Below are 20,100 nucleotides of genomic sequence, written 5' to 3'. Positions count from 1 at the left end.
AAATATCAGAATGACTGCTGTGAAAAGGGGGTGTGTTTTGACTCCCCCGAAAAGGTCTGAACGAGAAATTACTGTCAGAATGGAAGGACGGCTCCACATTGCTGAAGCAGCCCTTACTGCAAACTCCTTGCACAAGTGCAGCTCCATTCTTTCATAAAAAAGGAAGCAGTGGAGTGGCAATCTGCTGGGACTGCCAGTCCTTGGACAAATCTGACCCCTAGCTTACCAGCTTCACAAAGGGGACTTCAAAAGTTTCAGATAATAATGTGATGCAATGAACAAGTGGTGGGCCACAGATTCTTCACAACCTACATGGCAAATAGAGATTTAAGTATGTTTCTTTGTCCTGTGATGTATGGGTTGTGAAAAATATGTACATTTTTTTCATGCAGAAACAGACAGAAGACATGAAACTGCCAAGAGCTACTGCACTGAAGGTGATCTCAACATGACATCCCTCTTATAAGGGCAAAGTAAAGATCGTTCAGTGTGCATGAGAAACTGAAGAATCCTCAATTCAGTTTTATATGAAATGAGGACATGGTTTTCCCATTTTTTTCTATAAATTGAGGCTCACGCACTTCTAGCGATTAACATATTACCCCCACCAGAGAGGTAACTCTCTTGAATATCTCAAAAGAGATGAAGTATCTGGCCTTAACACAGGCCTTGCCACTGGTGACATGGGTCACAAGATGGCCTTTAAGAGGTGAGCAGCCTCTGGGTCCTAAGGTCTGTTGGTCAAGGCTTTCACTTTGGAGAGGATCCAGTGGGGAGAAGGTAAGTTTATTTTAAGTTCTTGACACAGGATTGGGGATTTGGGGAGGGGGTAATTGGTGACAAGAACAGGGAGGTGCCCCAATGTTTCCCAGTGGGGGCACGAGCCCCACTGGGGAGACAGATGATTGTGGAGGCAGTGAGATCAGGCCCTTATACGGTTATTAACTGACCACTTGAAAGCCTTGATGGCAAGTCAAGAAAGTTGCCCATGGGCCTTCTCCCAAAAACTTAACTATAGAGGTAGTGAGAAGGGAGTGAGGATAAACTCATCCAATTATTTCCCTTTCTTTCTATGTCTCTCACCACCTCCGAAGGTGGCAAAATTCTGCCCAAAACCAAAATTCTGCCAGGCCCATTTCCAAATTTCCATCTGAGCTTTCAATAATGTACAAATATTTCCAGACTCTGAAGGAAGTATTTCTATATTTTCCCATCACAGTCAGCTGACTTGGACAACTAAGTTACATGCATCTCATGATAACTATTTAAAAGCAATCTGCTATTTGCATTCATTTCTGTCATAAAGCACCAAATTCAATAATCCTCCTTACAAATGTAAGAGAGAAGGAAACAGGCACAATATTAAGGAAAGACAGGCCAGATATAGTAACAGTTCAAAGTCCATTAAACCCTTGTAATAAATCACTTTGACATTCCTGTTCACTCAGGAGTCACTTGGTAAAATTTTCTTCTGTGAGCCCTGTGTAAGGAAGCCATAAAACTGATGATAATGACTTGGTCCAAGATATGGTTACAAAGAAACACTGATTTCGCAAGTGAGCAATCTGAGTAAAGAATGCTTCCTGCAGGAATGCAGGTAGGGAAATACATTTTGAGAACTTCTTTGCCAGTTTTTTTTTCACGTGAACACCATTCCATGCTGGGAGTCCTCAATTGCAGAAACTGCCTGATAAAAGACAAATTGAATTGTCAGCAGAACACTGGAAGGCCTCAACATTGGCTTCAGCCTTATGCAGGCTCAAGGTATCAAGTCAAATACACAGAAGGAAATGGTCTGCTGATTGCTCCCTACCACCATCCCACAACTAGTGAATCAATATCTCCTTCAGGCAAAATCCTATTTGGAGAAAGCACTGACTGTAACCGGGTTTTATCTTCTCTCACTCAAAAGCATCACTGCCAGATCGAAGAACTCACAGTTGAAAAGGTGGGGAGGGAGACAGTAACAGCTTTACCCCTTCCCTGCTTGCCACCCACCTTCAACAATCTTCCCGCAGGCCTTCCCACCTTTGTCCCACGTTACTTAGCTGTGGTCTAGTCACTCCATAATCTTGGAATTCTGGTGCCTGTCCCTCTACCAGCAGCCTTCATTTCCCCAGGCGTGCTGTTGAGCATAAGATATTGCCTGCTACTAGCCTCAGCACTGCTTGACTGACTTACTTCATTCGACTGGATTTATTTTTAATCACATGTACCATGATACAGTGAAAAATATTGTTTCGCATACTATCCAGACAAATAGTGCCTTTAATAAGTACACCAGGGAAATAGAACAGATTACAGTATATAGTGTTACAGTTACAGAGAAGGTGCATAAAAAGATCAACTCTAATATACGAGAGGTCCATTCCTAAATCTGAAAACAGCGGGGAAGAAGCTGTTCTTGAATCACGCATTATCAAATTTTTCTATCTTCTGCCTGATGGAAGAGGGTGGAAGAGGGTATAACTGGGTGGGAGGACTCTTTGATTATGTTGGCTGCTTTCCCGAGGTAGTGAGAAGTGTAAACCGAGTCATGGACGTGTTGGCCGAGTCATGGAAGGATGCCTGTTTTTTGTGATGGACTGGGCCACATTTACAACTCTCTGTAACTTCTTGCAGTCTTGGGCAGAGAAGTTGCCATACCAAGATGAGACCCACCTGGATAGGGTGTATTCTATGGAGTGTCTATAAAAATTGGTAAAAGTTATTGTGGACATGCCAAATTTCCTTAGCCTTTGGAGGAAGTAAATACATTAGTGTGCTTTCTTGATCATTGCATCAACATCCATGGTTCAGCAAACCTTCATGGAATGAGGCAACAGAGATCCACCACCTTCCTTTGTATTGTGCAGCACCAGAAACTTCCAAACTTGAACAACATCAGAACAGTGATCAAAACTGGGCATCCACAAGGTTATGTGGACCATCAAAAGTAACTGAATTGTATTCAGTTAGGTCTGTAACATCATGGCCCCGTCTATTCGTCATTTTCTCATCAGGCGGGGAACATTCCTGATTCAAGGAAGTGTGTGTGGGGTGGGGGTGGGGTTGGAAATGCCAGACGCAGCAGCAGACACACCTAAAGATGAGGCGGCAACCTTGCAAAGCTTCAACACAGGATGACTTGCATTTCAAGCAGCATAAACAGCGAGTGATAGGCAGGCTTCAATGGTCACACAACTCATAAATTAGGTTGAAGCTCTACAGGCCCATTACATCAGCTTGAAAAGGGACGAGCAACAGAGGACAACCAGTTTCACAAATAACCTCACCGTCAGTGGTGGAAATACAAGCACATCAGTGCAAAATACAAGGCTGAAAACTTCTGCAACAATCTTTAGCCATCAGTACTGAGTGAATGGTCCTCCTAGTCTAGTCCTTCTTCTGAGGTCCCTAGCATCACAGTTGTCTGGAATCCATCAATTCCATTCACCACATGTGGTATCAAGATACGAATAAAAGCAGTGGCTACTAAAAAGGCTCTGAGCTATGACACCATCCTGCTGAGCCACTACTGCAGCTGGGGCCAGTCATTCAAGAAGGTAGTTCAACAGCATTTTCTTAAAGGCAGTAAAGGTTGCTCTTGCCATTAAAGCTTACACACCATGATAGAAGAGAGAAAAAAATGGATTCAGCACTCAGTAGTATAACTGTTGAATGTTCTGTAACAGTTAGCACTGTCTGTTCCCTGCTTCACAATTAATATCCAGGAAAAGTTGCCACTTGGGCAGGGGATATGGTATTTCCATACTTGCTGAAACTGTTCTGCATGATTACTTCCAAAGTGATGTTCTTCCCATATACAAATGTCACATTCTTTTCTGCGGATTTTATTGTGATCAGTAGCTGCAGGCACTTTATGTGTGGATATATAAATATATTTAAAACTTGAAATGAACACCACTTTGGTCTGGATTTGGTGTCAGTCAAGGACAGATGCAGCTGGTGTCTTCATGCACTGGCCCATTCCCAAGATGGTTAGCCTCATGGGCTGATGCAGTGATCTTTGACTTATATGGCTAGAATAAATAACTTGTTAAAGAAAAAAAAATCTGCACTTGTCTTAGGAATAGCAGTGGAATAATTGCAGTGGGCAGTTTTTAATAGTTTAATCGGACAAATTCTTCAAATACACCCAAAAGAAGCTTCTTCAAAGGTTGTTCTAATGTTTATTGGACACAGACCATCCAATGTTAAGACTACCTTTTCCCAACTCTCTCCCATAACCGATGTATCATAATTCAAGCGCCAGTCACAATAGCTAGACAATGAACTGAATACCGAATGTGCAATGTTCAAAAGTTAGAACAAAATTTAGTACAGCATTATACTTACAGGATATTATTGAAATACACCACATGTACAGACAGTGGCATCAGGGCTTGTAAATAGCTGATGTACAGACACTGCACACAGCACTAATAGGTTTATAAAAGAAAAGGAATACCGCCACGGCTATTATGGATGACTGTATCATAGAGTTGACAGAAGTAACCCTTCACTCAGGTTCAATACAACCTCAATTTCACACAGATGATGGCTAATATTCTCTTTCAGCACTAGAGGGCAACTGTTCCTAATGTTAGACCGAGTGCTATGAAGGAAATAACATTGCTAACCGCAGCAGAGTGGGAGGCAAAAATAAACTGCCCTTTCAACTTTTAGAAATTAAAAAAGAAACAAAACAAAGTTTTTGTCAACATAGCATTCTTAAAACTTCGATCTACACTGTGCAGTTTCATCTTAATGGCAACTATATGACCATCCAGTACACTGACAATATTAATTTTCATTCTTTCGCCTTTGCAAACTTTGCTTCATTAGCACTTTTTATGTTTAATAGAAGTTGCTTGAACAAGTTTAAACTGGGGCCACAGCACAATGCAGACAACCAATATCTAAGCATTTCCACACACAGTTAAGGCTAATTTGCATTATCTGAAAAGTAATTATTTTTGTAATGAATAAACTGCTTGCAGTTTTTTACATTTCATATCAATTTTCACATTCCTTTCTTTAAGTAATTAACCCATACTTAAATGCTTAGGCACCATTGAATCTCTTGAAATGGCTACTTAAAGACTTATATTTTTCTGTTCTACTTAATGCCATATTGCTTACTTTGAAATGCAATACTATTGTTATGGTGACAAATCACAACAGTCATTTTACACAGAAAAAAATGCTGTAAATTGAAGATTAAATAAATGACCACATAATCCATTTCAGGGCTGTTGGCTGAGATGAATGTCGGGCAGAAACAAGGTTTATGATAAACCACTTGCAGCCTGGAAAATACCATGCAGATCTCATTCTATGATAAATACTAAATGTATGTGGCATAGATCCTGGTGTGGAGCTTAAATCCACAAATTTCTCACTCGGACATATAACCATCACCAAGTGAGCCAAGTTTAACCTTGAATATTGGAACAACTGGGCTCATGATAAATTTATATTTCCACCAGAAATTATTTTCTCTTCTTTTATTTGGCATTTTGCTATAGGCTCCAATTTTCTCTTACCATGCTGCTCTAAACTCTAAAGAGTGTTCAGAAACTAATTTCCTCTTCTTGTAGAGAAAACTGATCCAGCCTGAGAAAGTGGCAGAGGTTATTTCCTATGGCGGGTTAACATTCATGTACTTTATAGCTTACAGTTCACCGTTCTGCCCACAAAGACATTGTGATCAACTGCAGAGTGTCTGTATTCTCACTGTTAAGAACAGCTAAAGAGCCCTACCAACATTTAACATACTCTTTACTAAAGTTGCATTGAAAGCAACTTTGATGCAATTCGCAGAAAATTACATTCCTGCCTTCAATTCATGTGTAAATCCAATATAGTAAATGCTTTTTATTGTCTAGTTTGTTCCATTAAATATGGAAGTCTCCTTCTGTCAATAGTTTTGTTTTGACAGAGGTCCTTAAGCAATATGATGTACAACACTTGCATAACTGAAACTCATTTATCTGCTATTTTAATGGAAGCATTGACAAATGTAAAGTAAATAGGGGATTAACTAACCTGGAACAGCGGAGGCAACCACTTGAGATAAACAAGTACAAGTTACCACAGTGTATTTTCAGCGTCTTAATGTTTTAATAATGAGAGTTGAACGATGCTACATTGAACCTAATGTTGGCAATAGATGATGCTGTGCTGAAATAGTAGTTCATGGGAGCAAGTTAAAAGATGTTTTAATTATGACAATATTTCCGGTAAATTGGAGAAGAGCTAGGAGTTTTTATGGTCTCATAGAAGCATGCAAAAATAATCTCTTTTTAGCTGCAGCTTACATCATCCATTAAAAAAATCTTGGATTGGACCATGCAGGTGACTCAATGTGTTTACGCATATTTTTAAGCTAGGATTTCTTCACTTTACCCTCCTTCAATTTAAAAAGGTTCCACATATAGTTATCTGAATCTCCCTTTCAGAAGTCCCTCTTCAAGCTCTACTCTCGAAACAGTTTTCATCATCAGGAAATTGAATGCCGTAATCAAAAGCAACATACCTGTGATCTGCACTGCCTTTACCGACTTATTCTCACCATCCCACCCCCAACCTCCATCACACCAGTAGTGTTAACAGCATTCAACATCAAATTTGAAAGAAAAAGGATCAAGTTGAAGCCGTGAGGGAAATGTATTGTACTCTGGCACTGTTGACAGATTCAATGAGCTCAGCACAGAGGTACTGCTGATCAAAACTGATTATCCTTGGCACACCAAATGCTGTGACATATGCTTTGAGGGTTACTCAGCCAGTTAGAATATATGGTGTGGTACAAAGCCTCACACTTCATTCAGATTCTGCAGAATGCTTTTTTTAGGTTTGCAGTCCCCACTCTTGGCTAAACTTATTATTGTTTTTATTTTTGGCCACTTTAAGCCACGAAAAATCAAATTAGGCTGTGATTGTTGCACAGATGGCTCCCCAGCCTCCGAAAGAGTGAAGAGTTAAATTATCAATGAGCCACTAGGAACAAACTGTCAATGCATTCAAATGAAACAACCCCACAAATTCCTCACAACATTCCAAATGAGCATTATTGTCCAAAATCTGAGAAGCAACTGTACTTTTCCTGACTTACACATGCTGTGCAATAAAGCCATTTGATTGGTGACAACGCCATTGATAATGAAAACTGCCAGAAACCAGTGTGTATCATCATGACGTAAATGGCACATCGCTATTTTTCACCCAAAAGGCAACAATGTCCCATGAAAACTCATGTAACATTCCACAAAGGGCAGGACATGAAGTTCCAAAACAATTTCTAAGGCTATGAGAAATGCTTATTAGATGGAAAAACATTTGAAATTGCCAATGAATAAACATGCTAATTTCAATTGCATGGTCCTGCAAAAATTCAAACATAACATACAGATATTAAGTATAGAATGTAAAGATAATTAAAGCTATTTGAAAGGTATGGTCTTCCTACTTCATAGAATCCCTACAGTCGGGAAGCAGGCCATTTGGCCCATCGACTCTGCAGTGAACTGCTGCAGTGCATCCCACCCAGACTGACCCTATCCCCATAAACCCGCATTTCCCACGGCTAATCCACCTAGCCTGCATGTTCCTGGACATTAGGGCACAATTTAGCATGGCCAATCCACCTAAACTGCACATCTTTGGACTGTGGGAGGAAATCGGAGCACCCAGAGGAAACCCATGCAGAAAATGTGTAAACTACACACAGACAGTCGCCTAAGGGTGGAATCGAACCCAGGTCACTACAGCAATGAGGCAGCAGTGCTAACCACTGAGCCACTGTCCTTCAGGGAAGACCACCACATTTTCAAGCAACCAGTTGCTACCAATTCAGCAACCGGTTGCCTTATAATAAGCTGTTCTTGCTGGAGTTCCTACAGGAATGGTAATGGTAGCAATTCCTGTCATTGATTTAAATTAATCAGTTGCCCAGGTTTTAGCCACATTTGAACTTGTGGGGGGAAAAGGTAACTGGATCTTGCCTTAACATCTGCCTAGTCAGTGCTCTTCAAATATCTTCATAAATTTCCGGACTCTGATGCTTACCAGGCAAGATTTCAACTATGTTATAATTCATTTTTGGAACATAATCTGTTTTATGATAAGGAGGGGAATTATCCCAATCTCCCAATAATACTCAGACTTTCAGAGGAAAATAAATCTTCAAATATTGTTGTTGGAAATTTTATCATTCAAAATATGCATCTATCATCAGGATCATAAAACATAATGTGCAATCTATAAAAGTGTTACTTTCAATAAGGTACCCAACCACTGTTCTGAAACTGATCACTAAGATAAGGTTTATTTTGTTTGAGAAATGTGTGCCAAAATGTACCTGGAGCTCCTACTAATATGTAATATTACAGTAGCACCACTTCAGCAAAGAAATTATTTAAACAGTATGATTTTAATCATACATCATTTTTGCATTGCCTGAAATCATCTTTTCTAAGCTTCAATACAAAAGAGGATTATGAAGATTTGCTTGCTTTCTGTTATTTTAATATTTCCTCCTGCTGAATCAACAGGAATCAATTGAAGCCGGTGACCATCAAATGCTGTGACAAGCACTTTCAAGGTTACAGACATGTATAAAGTGCGGTTTGGTACAAAAGATGTTTGTTTGTCCAAACTGTAATAACTAATTCACTGCAGTGCACAATCACTGAAGGGAATGATCATGTACTGAGCAGCATTAACCATTAAATTTTAAATTCAAACTGTACTTTCCACAATATTAGGCATGTACTTATTTTTCAATACTATATTTCTTAGGTTGAAAATTTCATTGGCCTTTATCTTGAACTTTACACCACTTAAATTGCAGTGCTATGAAAACAGCACCATTGTGTTCCACTCTTGAAAATGCGGTAAAATTTAAGTAATTATATATAATTACACATTTTTAAGAATCCTGCATTTAGGATTGCTAATTAAAAATTAAATAGTGCATTAATGTTATATTAAACACATTTATTTCCTTTTACCTTCTTTTCAACTTCACCACTGCAACAGCATTTTTCCAGTACATTAAACAAAAGAAAAAAAGTACTTACAGAAGTGTTTAATACGAATAATTTGAGGAAAGCAGGACATCCATTGCTGAGGCACAGTTGCACTGTTTGAGAGATTCAGAGCTCTCCTTTTGTTGCGATGCTGAGATAAGTGATCAACAGCAGTTTCCAAGGTCTTCAGGAAATACCCTAAAGCATTTAAACCTTACACTTAATTATTGAGCACACCACATTTCACAACAAAACTGCCACTTTATGCTCTCTGCTCAAACAGCTGCAAATAGAAAGCCCTTAACATCTCACAACTCCAGTGATTTGACGCTTGCTAACTCAGTCACATCCTACACCGTCCCTCTTTAAGACTCACCCAGCTGGAATGATTTAGTGTTCTATTCACGATTATGTTCATTGCAACCTCTTCTTTGACACAAGGATTATAGCAGGGCACATTTTGCAGCAAAACAAGGACCACTTCATCACGAAAGAACAGCAACTGCAGTTATCTCTCCTTCAGTTGAAGCAAGTCTATCGCAGCTACATGGAAGTCAGTGGAAATAGCTGTAAAACAGTATGATTGACGGAAACAGCCAATTCTCCCAGCTAATCATTGTAAAGACCTTCAAGGACTAGGAGCCATTTTGGTGTCATCCAGATAGTGGGTTGTTACACATGAATACATTCTGTTCTGAGCTAATTCAGTGTTCCACTGAATTCCACTCACAGTCAAGTGATTGATTGGAAACTCCCGAAGGATCTTCAGATCTGCCACAGTGCACTTGCGCAAGGAAATGCCATCCTTTCAGCATCAGGCTTATGACAAGCACGGGAGTAAAATATCACATGTTAGCACAGACGCTGTGAACTAAAGATGTCACCAGCAAGTAAACCTTTACTTTATTAAAAGGAGGACTCAATATGCATAGATAATACATGTCTGTATCCAGCTCTTTTAGGAATACAAGAAAATAGTTCGCAAATCCAGTGGGTATCCTGTTTTGTGCTAATATCAAAGATTCAACAATCCCACACAGTAAAATCATATTTCAGAGTTGAAAGCGGCACATGTACTTTTCAGTCATTTATGATAAAGCAAAAGGATTTACAAGGAACATAATATTTCCAATAATTGCTTAAAAAATACTGATGTCTGTTTGTGTCAGAACTGAAATTTCTGTGTGGCTTTAAGCTCTTTAAAAAAAAATCCTTTGCACAATGCATCATATTTAAAATACCAGCCTGGAAATGCAAATTAATATACATTTTATGCAGAGCAGAGGAAAGGCACTTCATTCAGTTTTGTTCACTTAAAAAATTGTAGCCATCTGATGTTCTAAAAGTATCAATACAAATTTGCACAGTTAAAATAGTGTGCTACAGGTAGCACATAAAATTACAGCAAGTGGTGTGGTGAGAACTTTTTAAAAATCTTACTGTAAAGTCACAGAAACTAAAAGGAAGATAGGCTTATCCAAAACTTGCAATTTGAGAATGTCAATACCACAGTGTGTATAGAAATTAGAGGAGATTCATAATGTTAATTGAGTACTGTAGATTATCTTTGGTCCCTTCACCATATTGAAAAATGAGGGAAACAGATGCAAAAGATTCCTTTCCATAAGTCAACAATTTGTCTGTGAGCTGCTGAAGTTCTGTGAGATTTGCCTCTAGCAGAGTTTTTGTATCTGATATGACAATGTTTATGTAGGATCCCACAAAATAAAGACTAAACATGGGTAAAGTAGTCTGGTCAGCACGGTGGCTCAGTGGTTAGCACTGCTGCCTCACAGCACCAGGGACGCAGGCTCGATTCTAGACTTGGGTCTGTGTGGAGTTTGCACATTCTCCCTGTGACTGCATGGGTTTCTGCCAGGTGCTGCAGTTTTTTTTTCTAAAAAACGTACTTGTTAATTGGATTGGCTATGCTTAATTGTCCCAAAGGTTCTCGGGATGTGCACACTATTTGGATTAGCCAGGGTAAATGCAGGGTTACGGGGAAAGGGTGGGTCTGGGTTGCATACTGTTCAGAGGGTTGGTGCAGTCTCAACAGGCCAAATGGCCTCTTTCCTCATAGGACGAGTTCTATGATGCTATGAAAGATTCAACAATTCCTAATGTATATATAGTTTCAGTTCAGCTTTTGGGTTAATATTATGCTATTTGGTTATAAAGAATAGCATGCTTTCATCAGTATGCCACCTGTCAAGCGGTCCCAATTTAGGTAGATCCGAGACCTTTGTCAAATGCTTTGACTCCTTGAAAATATCATATCATGAGTTTGTTTCTTTACATTTACTGCATACTGTGATTCAGAACACAATACCCTGGAACTGTACTGTGCAACTAAAACTTCACCAGAAAATAAATGGAGCTTAGATATAAAAGGGGCTTTAACTGTATTTCAGTACTTACAATGATAGAACTGGAACTGATCAAAAAAATCCACATAAAGTTTAAAAGAAAATTCAAAACAATATATAAAACGTGAAACCATTATCTTTCCTTGAACAAAAGAGGCAACACACCAATTCATGGTAACTTTCAACACTCACAATGAAACACGCATTAACATAACAGGTCAACTGAAGAGAAGATAACGTATATTGGTAGTTTAAGCAGCCAGAATGTCCAAGTTGATCCGGCAACATATATTTTCTCATTCAAGTTTTAGACTGGTTTGTGATTCTAGGTATTCCATTTTCCTCCCATCACATGGCTAAACAGGAATCTCTCCAGTTCTTACACTGGCCATCATCCTCTAATGGATGAATTTATTGGTTGGGAGTCAACCTGTTTGGCTGCTAATGAATATAAATTCCTTGGCCATCAAAGAGTGGGTCCTGAATCAGAGTTTCTGACACAGAGGCAAGAACACTAACTATTACGCACAAGGTCTCCTCATTTTAAATCAATGCATCCACCGATATTAAAATGATTTAAACTATTTCTAAAACATTTGTATCCTTCAATCTCCAAATCCAACTTTGATGTACAGTAATGAAATGTCAAATTATTGCTTTTACTCAAAATAAATATTGCTGTCTTCAAACTGATCTAAATCTAAACATGGTCAACCAATGATTTTATTTGTATTAATTTCTCTTTCATATAAATAAAAAATGCATGAAAGACCATAAATGAAACATAGGTGAAAAGTAACTTCAAAGATATTTTAACATCAATATTCTATCATGTTCTATACAGGAAGAAAAAATTCTCAAAGTTGTCAGTGTGAAGAATCAAACGAGCATGGATGCTTCTATGAGATCAAAACCGACTTGTGCAAAAGTTAATAAAATTGAATACTAATATTGAAGTTTCGAAGTTTTAATATAAAATGATAGCATGGCAATAAGACCAACATTTTCTGTTGAAATATAACTTTCAATTCAAAGAGTACCTAAAAAATAATTCATGTTCAAAAAATTTAGATGCATGTGCAAGTAATGAACTGATGATAGACTGGCTAAAAAAGTATTATGATGTGTATAAATCTGTGCCAGACCATTTATCAGAAATAGTGCACTGAGAAAGCAAAGTTTCAGCATTGACCTCTACCAATTTTGTATTTACCATTTTTATAAACCAATAAAGGGGTGAATGACCACAAGGCAAGCAAGACAATAAGTTAATAATATGTTGCAATGTTATAATCGCCAGAGTACTGAACAATGTTTACTTGTGATGAACTTCTGGCCTAACAATCTCGGTGGAACTGAGCAGCCTTCATGTGAAACCATTCTGACCGATAAATCCTGTTATGTCTTTAGTCCAAAGTCAACACTCAAGTGTTTTGACGCTATGGGTTCAACCTTGAGGGGATAGTAACTTTAATCGCTGTGCTATAAACAGATTCAGGCTGGATATTTCTTCAATGCGCTGAATGCAAATAGTAAACGTGGTCTTTATAAAATCAGTTTTACAACTGTCACACACGAACAGTGAAGAAATCCCTCCTTTAAATAATTTTCTTGGAAATAAACTTAGAAGTGGAAGAATCTAGGACCAGAGGACATAATCTCAGAATAAGGGGTTGCATGTTTAAGACAGAGTTGAGCAGGAATTTCTTCTCTCTCAGATGGGAGTCAGTCTGGGATTCTTTACCATGGAGGGCTGTGAAGGTTGGGTCATTAAGAATATTCAAGTCTGTGACAGACAGATTTTTAAACAGTAAGGGAATCAAGGACTATGAAAAAGGCAGGAAAGTGAAATTGAGGATTATCAGATCAGTCACAATCTCAGTAAATAGTGGAAGAGACTCCGTGGGCTGAAAGGCCTATTTCATAGCTACTTTTAGAATGCTGTGCACAATTCTAGTCACCCTGCTATGGGAAGGATGTTGTTAAACTTGAGAGGATGCAGAAAAGATTTATAAGGATGTTGCTGGGACTGGAAGGTTTGAGTGAGAGGCTGGACAAGCAGGCATTTCTTCCCCTGGTGCATTGGAGGCTGAGGGGTGACCTTGTCAAGGTTTAAAACATCATGAAGGGCATGGATAGGGTCTTTTTCCTAGGGTGGAGGAGACCAAAACTAGAGGGCATAGGTTTAAGGTGGGAAGGGGAATATTTCAAAAGGATGTGAGGGGTAACTTTTTCATGCAGAGGCTGGTGCATGTATGGAACAAGCTGCCAGAGGAAGCAGGTACAATTACACTATTTAAAAAGCAGCTAGATGGGTACATGAATGGAAAGAGTTTAGAGGGATATGGATCAAATGCTGGCAAATGGGACGAGGTCTGGTTAGGATGTCTGGTCGGCATGGATGAGTTGAACCAAAGGATCTGTTTCTGTTGCATGACTCTAACTGAAAGGGAAGATTTCCTGCTCTGTGAATTATTCAGGTTTATTAGATTTCTTGAGCTCAGTGAATAACAGAAAAGTGGGGGAAGTTAGTGTGCTGTCTGGAAAGAAACACAACAATTTTTCATTCTAGTACATTAAAATCCTCTGTGACATTACCACAAATATGGACATTTTGATCTCCTATCATTTTTTCTCTATTTGCTTTACAAAACTATAAAACTGTGGACTTAGAAGCATTCTCAGCAATAATACCAGTCCCTAGTTCCAGTTGCATTCCCCATGCAGGTGGCTTAAAGGGTCTCCGCTTCTTGCTGTCCCACAGGCCCGACCAGTCCCCCTCCAATGACACCGTTATCCACTTAACTGAACTCGACCTCACCCTCAGCAACTTCTCTGTCAATTCCTCCCACTTCCTACAGACAAAGGGAGTGGCCATGGGTACCGCAAGGACCCAAGCTATGCCTGCCTCATTGTAAGTTACAAGGAACAGTCCCTCTTCCCAAGCAACGCTGGCCCTAATCCACAACTCTTCCTCCGTTACATCGATGACTGTATCGGCGCCCACGAAGAGCTCGAACAGTTCATCCACTTCACCAACACCTTCCATCCCAACCTTAAGTTCACCGGGACCATCTCTGTTACGTCTCTCTCCTTCCTGGGCTTCTTTGTTTCCATCTCTGGCAACCACCTGGAAACCGATATCCATTTCATGCCCACCGACTCCCACAGCTACCGAGAATACACCTCCTCCCACCCACCTTCGTGCAAAAATGACATCCCCTATTCCCAATTCCTTCGCCTCTGCCACATCTGCTCCCGAGATGAGGCATTCCACTCACGGACATCCCAGATGTTCTTGATTTTCAAGGGCAGCAACTTTTTCTCCACAGTGATTGAAAATGCCCTCGACCGTGTCTCTCACATTTCCCGCAACTCATCCCTCACACCCCCTCACCACAATAACAACCAAAACAGAATCCCCCTCGTCCTCACGTACCACCCCACCAACTTCTGAATCCAACGCATCATCCTTCGACGTCTCCGTCATCTGCAATCCAACCCCACTACCAAAGACATTTTTCACTCCCCACCCTTATCTGCTTTCTGGAGCGATCACTCTCTCTGTGACTCCCTTGTCCACTCCATACTCCCCACCAGCCCCACCACCCCCAGCACTTTTCCCTGCAACTGCAGTAAGTGCTACACCTGCCCCTACATCTCCCCACTCACCCCCAGCACTGGCCCTCTGAAGACCTTCAACATCAAACAGATGTTCACCTGCATATCTGCTAACATGGTAAATTGTATCCACTGTTCCCGTTGTGGCCTCCTCTACATCGGGGAAACCAAACGGAGGCTTGGGGACCGCTTAGTGCAACACCTATGCTCAGTTCGCAACAAACAACTACATTTCCCAGTCGTGAACCATTTCAACTCTCCCTCCCACTCCTTGGACAACATGTCCATCCTGGGCTTCATGCAGTGCCACAACGATGCCACCCAAAGGTTGCAGGAACAGCATCTCATAATTCACTTGAGAACGCTGTAGCCCAATGGTATCAATGTGGGCTTCACAAGCTTCAAAATCTCCCCCACCTCTCCCGACCACATCCCAAAACAAGCCCAGCTCATCCCCGCCACCCTCCCATCCCATACCCCACCCCCATCACCTACCCACTAACCTCATCCCGCCTCCTTGACCTGTCCATCCTCCCTGCATCAACCTATCCCCTCCCTACCTCCCCACCAACACTCACCTTTACTGGCTCCAACCCTGCCTCTTTGACTTGTCTGTCTCCATTCCACTTATCTTCTCCTTTATCCATCTTCTATCCGCCTCCCCCTCTCTCCTTATTTATTTCAGAATCCCCTTCCCCTTCCCCATTTCTGAAGAAGGGTCTCGACGTGAAACATCAGTTTTCCTGCTCCTCTGATGCTGCCTGGCCTGCTGTGCTCATCCAGCTCTGCGCCTTATCTCAGATTCTCTAGCATTGGCAGATCCTACTATCTCTCAGCAATATTACCTTCTCTGTTAAATTCTGTGGCACTTTTGACATCAATTTACATAACAACAACATTTAACAAGAAGGAGATGATAACAAAAAATTGAGCTTTCTACATAAAATCCAGAAGGTGGATGATTCTGGCTATAATTGCAACAGAATCACATAAATACATCACTGGTCGAGAGAATTAAAAATCTCTGCAAGAAATATGTATTCATAAGCTTTCAAATCAAAAATTAAAATTTCAGAAGATTGGAAGAATAAATAAACCAATAAATCCCATTTGAAAAATCAATCTTCAGTCCTATCTTCATCCATGTTTGCCCTGAGCTGCAGTGATGTAGGTGATTATAATCTTGAACCACTACAGCAAGTTGACACATTTAATTCAGTACATTTATGAGCTAATGCTGGAATATGATCAGAATATGGCCATAAAGGCTGGTGCAGGTTCATAAAACAAAAACACCTGGTTCACTCATGTCCACAGGAAAATAGTATCTTTACCATTTTTGACTTTGGCTCCAGCCCCATGCTATTATCTTGACTCTCAACACTTCCAGCACAACTGGGTTTGTGCATTAAGTATTATTTCACCAATTCTGCGTAAACCCCATATATATGATACACACATAAAAAGAAATTTAAATTCTACAAATTTTGAGCTATGCCCCTCCCAACTGCATTTAGAAGCTGACACATGGAGCAAAAAACAATTTTGTAGTGTTTGTAGCAAAATTGCAAAATCCTCTGAATGCTTGGTAACAGAGAAAACAACACTCTGAGGTAATATAATGTGTAAAATATCTCTTTGTAAAGAAAAATACTCATGAACCAATAGTGAATACAAAATTATTTGCTTTGATGTCTCAGTATTTCCTCCTTTTCAGTAGGGAATTATTGTTACCTTCTTCCATATTTTGCTTTAGTAATTGAATGAGGAATTATCATTGAAGCTCTACAACAACAGTATTACAGTTTATTCAAAGTTTGATGTGGCAATACAACCTGTAAAAAACATGACTGGACTAAAGTGGCAAAGCTGGATAGTCCTTGGAATGTCAATTAGATCACAAAACATAATTAATTAATCCCTATACACCTGTATTCCTCATGCAGATGGTCTCAAGGCCCTCCACTTCCTCCTGTCCTGCAGGCCCGACCAGTCCCCCTCCACCAACACCCTCATCCGCCTAGCCGAATTCGTCCTCAGCCTCAACAACTTCTCTTTGGCTTCCTCCCACTTCCTACAGACAAAGGGGGTGGCCATGGGTACCCACATGGGCCCTAGCTATGCCTGCCTCTTTGTAGGTCAGGTGGAACAGTCCCTCTTGCGCACCTACACAGGCCCCAAACCCCACCTCTTCCTCCGTTACATTGATGACTGTATCAGTGCTCCATCTCAGGTAACCAGCTAGAAAGTGATGTCCATTTCAAGCCCACCGACTCCCACAGCTACCTAGAATACACCTCCTCCCACCCACCCTCCTGCAAAAATTCCATCCCCGATTCCCAATTCCTTCGCCTCCACTGCATCTGCTCCCAGGATGAGGCATTCCACTCCAGCACATCCCAGATATCCACGTTCTTCAAGGACCGCAACTCCCCCCCACCCGCAGTGGTCGAGAGCGCCCTTGACCGTGTCTCCTGCATTTCCCGCAACACATCCCTCACACCCCGCCACAGCAACAACCGCCCTAAGAGGAACCCCCTCGTCCTCACATACCACCCGACCAACCTCTGGATACAACGCATCATCCTCCGACACTTCCACCATCTACATTCCGACCCCACCACCCAAGACATTTTTCCATTCCCACCCTTGTCTGCCTTCCGGAGAGACCACTCTCTCCGTGACTCCCTTGTCCGCTCCACACTCCCCTCCAACCCCACCACACCCGACACCTTCCCCTGCAACCACAGGAAGACAATTGTCCCCACACCTCCTCCAATAAGGAAGGAGAGGATCAAATATGAAGGTAAGCTAGCTAGTAATATTAGAAATGATAGTAAAAGCTTCTTTCAATACATAAGAAACAAACGAGAGGCAAAAGTAGATATTGGGCCACTCCAAATTGATGCTGGGAGGCTGGTGATGGGAGATAAGGAAATAGCTGAAGAACTTAATCAGTACTTTGCATCAGTCTTCACAGTGGAAGGCATGAGTAATATGGCAACAATTAAGGAGAGTTAGGGGGCAGAGTTGAGTATGGTAGGCATTACAAAAAAGAAAGTGCTAGAAAAGCTAAAAGGTCTAAAAATTGATAAATCTCTTAGCCCCAATGGGCTACATCCTAGAGTTCTGAGGGAGGTGGCTGAGGAAATAGCGGAGGCTTTGGTCGTGATCTTTCAAATGTCACTGGATTCTGGGAAAGTCCCAGATGATTGGAAAATTGCTGTTGTAACCCCCTTGTTTAAGAAAGGATCGAGGCAAAAGGTGGAAAATTATAGGCTGATTAACCTAACCTTGGTTGTTGGTAAAATTCTAGAATCCATAGTCAAGGATGAGATTTCTAAATTCCTGGAAGTGCAGGGTCAGATTAGAACAAGTCGGTATGGATTGAGTAAGGGGAGGTTGAGCCTGACACACCTGTTAGAATTCTTTGAAGAGGTAACAGGTGTGTTAGACCAGGGAAACCCAGTGGATGTTATCTATCTAGGCTTCCAAAAGGCCTTTGATATGGTGCCTCACGAGAGGCTGCTGAATAAAGTGAGGGCCCATGGTGTTCGAGGTGAGCTACTAGCTTGCATTGAGGATTGGCTGTCTGACAGAAGGCAGAGAGTTAGGATAAAAGGCTCTTTTTCGGAATGGCAACCCATGACGGTTTAGGAGAGTGGTCCAGGAAATGGCCGATGAAATTTAATGTGAGTAAATGTGAGGTTTTGCACTTTGGAAAAAAGAATACAGGCATGGACTATTTTCTAAATGGTGAGAAAATTTGGAAAGCAGAAGTACAAAGGGATCTGGGAGTGTTGGTCCAGGATTCTCTAAAGGTTAACTTGCAGGTAGAGTCCGTGATTAAGAAAGCAAATGTAATGTTGTCGTTTATCTCAAGAGGGTTGAAATATAAAAGCAGTGATGTGCTTCTGAGGCTTTATAAAGGTCTAGTTAGTTTAGAATACTTTGGGCCCCACACCTCAGGAAGTACATACTAGGCCTGGAGCGTGTCCAGTGGAGATTCACAAGGATGGTAGGTTTAATGTATGATGAACGGCTAAGGATCCTAGGATTGTACTCATTAGAGCTTAGAAGGTTGAGAGGAGATCTAATAGAAACTTACAACATAATGTATGGCTTAGAAGGGGTAGACGCGAGGAAGTTGTTTCCATTAGGCGAGGAGACTAGGACCCGTGGGCACAGCCTTAAAATTAGAGGGGGTAAATTTAAAACAGAAATGAGACGACATTTCTTCAGCCAGAGAGTGGTGGGCTTGAGGAATTCATTGCCGCAGAGTGCAGTGGAGGCCGGGACATTGAATGCCTTCAAGGTAGAGATAGATAAGTTCTTGATCTCACAAGAAATCAAGGGCTACGGGGAGAGTGCAGGGAAGTGGAGTTGAAATGCCAATCAGCCATGATTTAAATGGTGGAGTGGACTTGATGGGCCAAATGGCCTTACTTCCACTCCCATGTCTTATGGTCCTCCCTCACCCCCATCCCAGGCCCCAAGATGACTTTCCATATTAAGCAGATGTTCACCTTCACATCTGCCAATGTGGTATGCTGTATCTACTGTACCCAGTGTGGCTTCCTCTACATTGGGGAAACCAAGTGGAGGCTTGGGGACCGCTTTGCAGAACACCTCCGCTCGGTTCGCAATAAACAACTGCACCTCCCAGTCGCGAACCATTTTAACTCCCCCTCCCATTCCTCAGACGACATGTCCATCCTGGGCCTCCTGCAGTGCCACAATGGTGCCACCCGAAGGTTGCAGGAACAGCAACTCATATTCCGCTTGGGAATCCTGCAGCTCAATGTTAGCAATGTGGACTTCACAAGCTTCAAATTCTCCCCTTCCCCCACTGCATCCCAAAACCAGCCTAGCTCGACCCCTCCCCTCACTCAATCCCAAAACCAGCCTAGCTTTTCCCCACCTCCCTAACCTGTTCTTCCTCTCACCTATACCCTCCTCCCACCTCAAGCTGCACCTTCATTTCCTACCTACTAACCTCATCCTGCCTCCTTGACCTTTCCATCCTCCCTGGAGTGACCTATCCCCTCCCTACCTCCCCACCTATACTGTCTTCTCCACCTATCTTCTTTCTCCATCTT

At 41.3% G+C, this 20,100-nt stretch overlaps 1 protein-coding gene across 13 annotated transcripts in view; it reads right to left on the bottom strand.

Moving 5' to 3' along the window:
• ndst3 (N-deacetylase/N-sulfotransferase (heparan glucosaminyl) 3) overlaps positions 1-20,100 on the bottom strand; it is a 989,735-nt gene that overhangs the window by 316,673 nt on the left and 652,962 nt on the right. For 8 of the 13 annotated variants that reach the window (XM_048537072.2, XM_048537017.2, XM_048537066.2 and 5 more), the window contains one exon: positions 9,066-9,212. The exons of 4 other annotated variants lie outside the window; for them this stretch is intronic. The gene's annotated coding sequence lies outside the window, so the exon portion shown is untranslated. Of the gene's footprint in view, positions 1-9,065; positions 9,213-9,390; positions 9,786-20,100 lie in introns of those variants that run through there. One more of the 13 variants, XM_048537040.2, reaches the window with a different exon arrangement.

Source organism: Stegostoma tigrinum, chromosome 1, assembly GCF_030684315.1.
Source record: "Stegostoma tigrinum isolate sSteTig4 chromosome 1, sSteTig4.hap1, whole genome shotgun sequence".
Lineage (NCBI taxonomy): Eukaryota > Metazoa > Chordata > Chondrichthyes > Orectolobiformes > Stegostomatidae > Stegostoma > Stegostoma tigrinum.
Note: the sequence above shows the minus strand (reverse complement) of the source record. Positions and strands in the feature narration are given on the sequence as shown.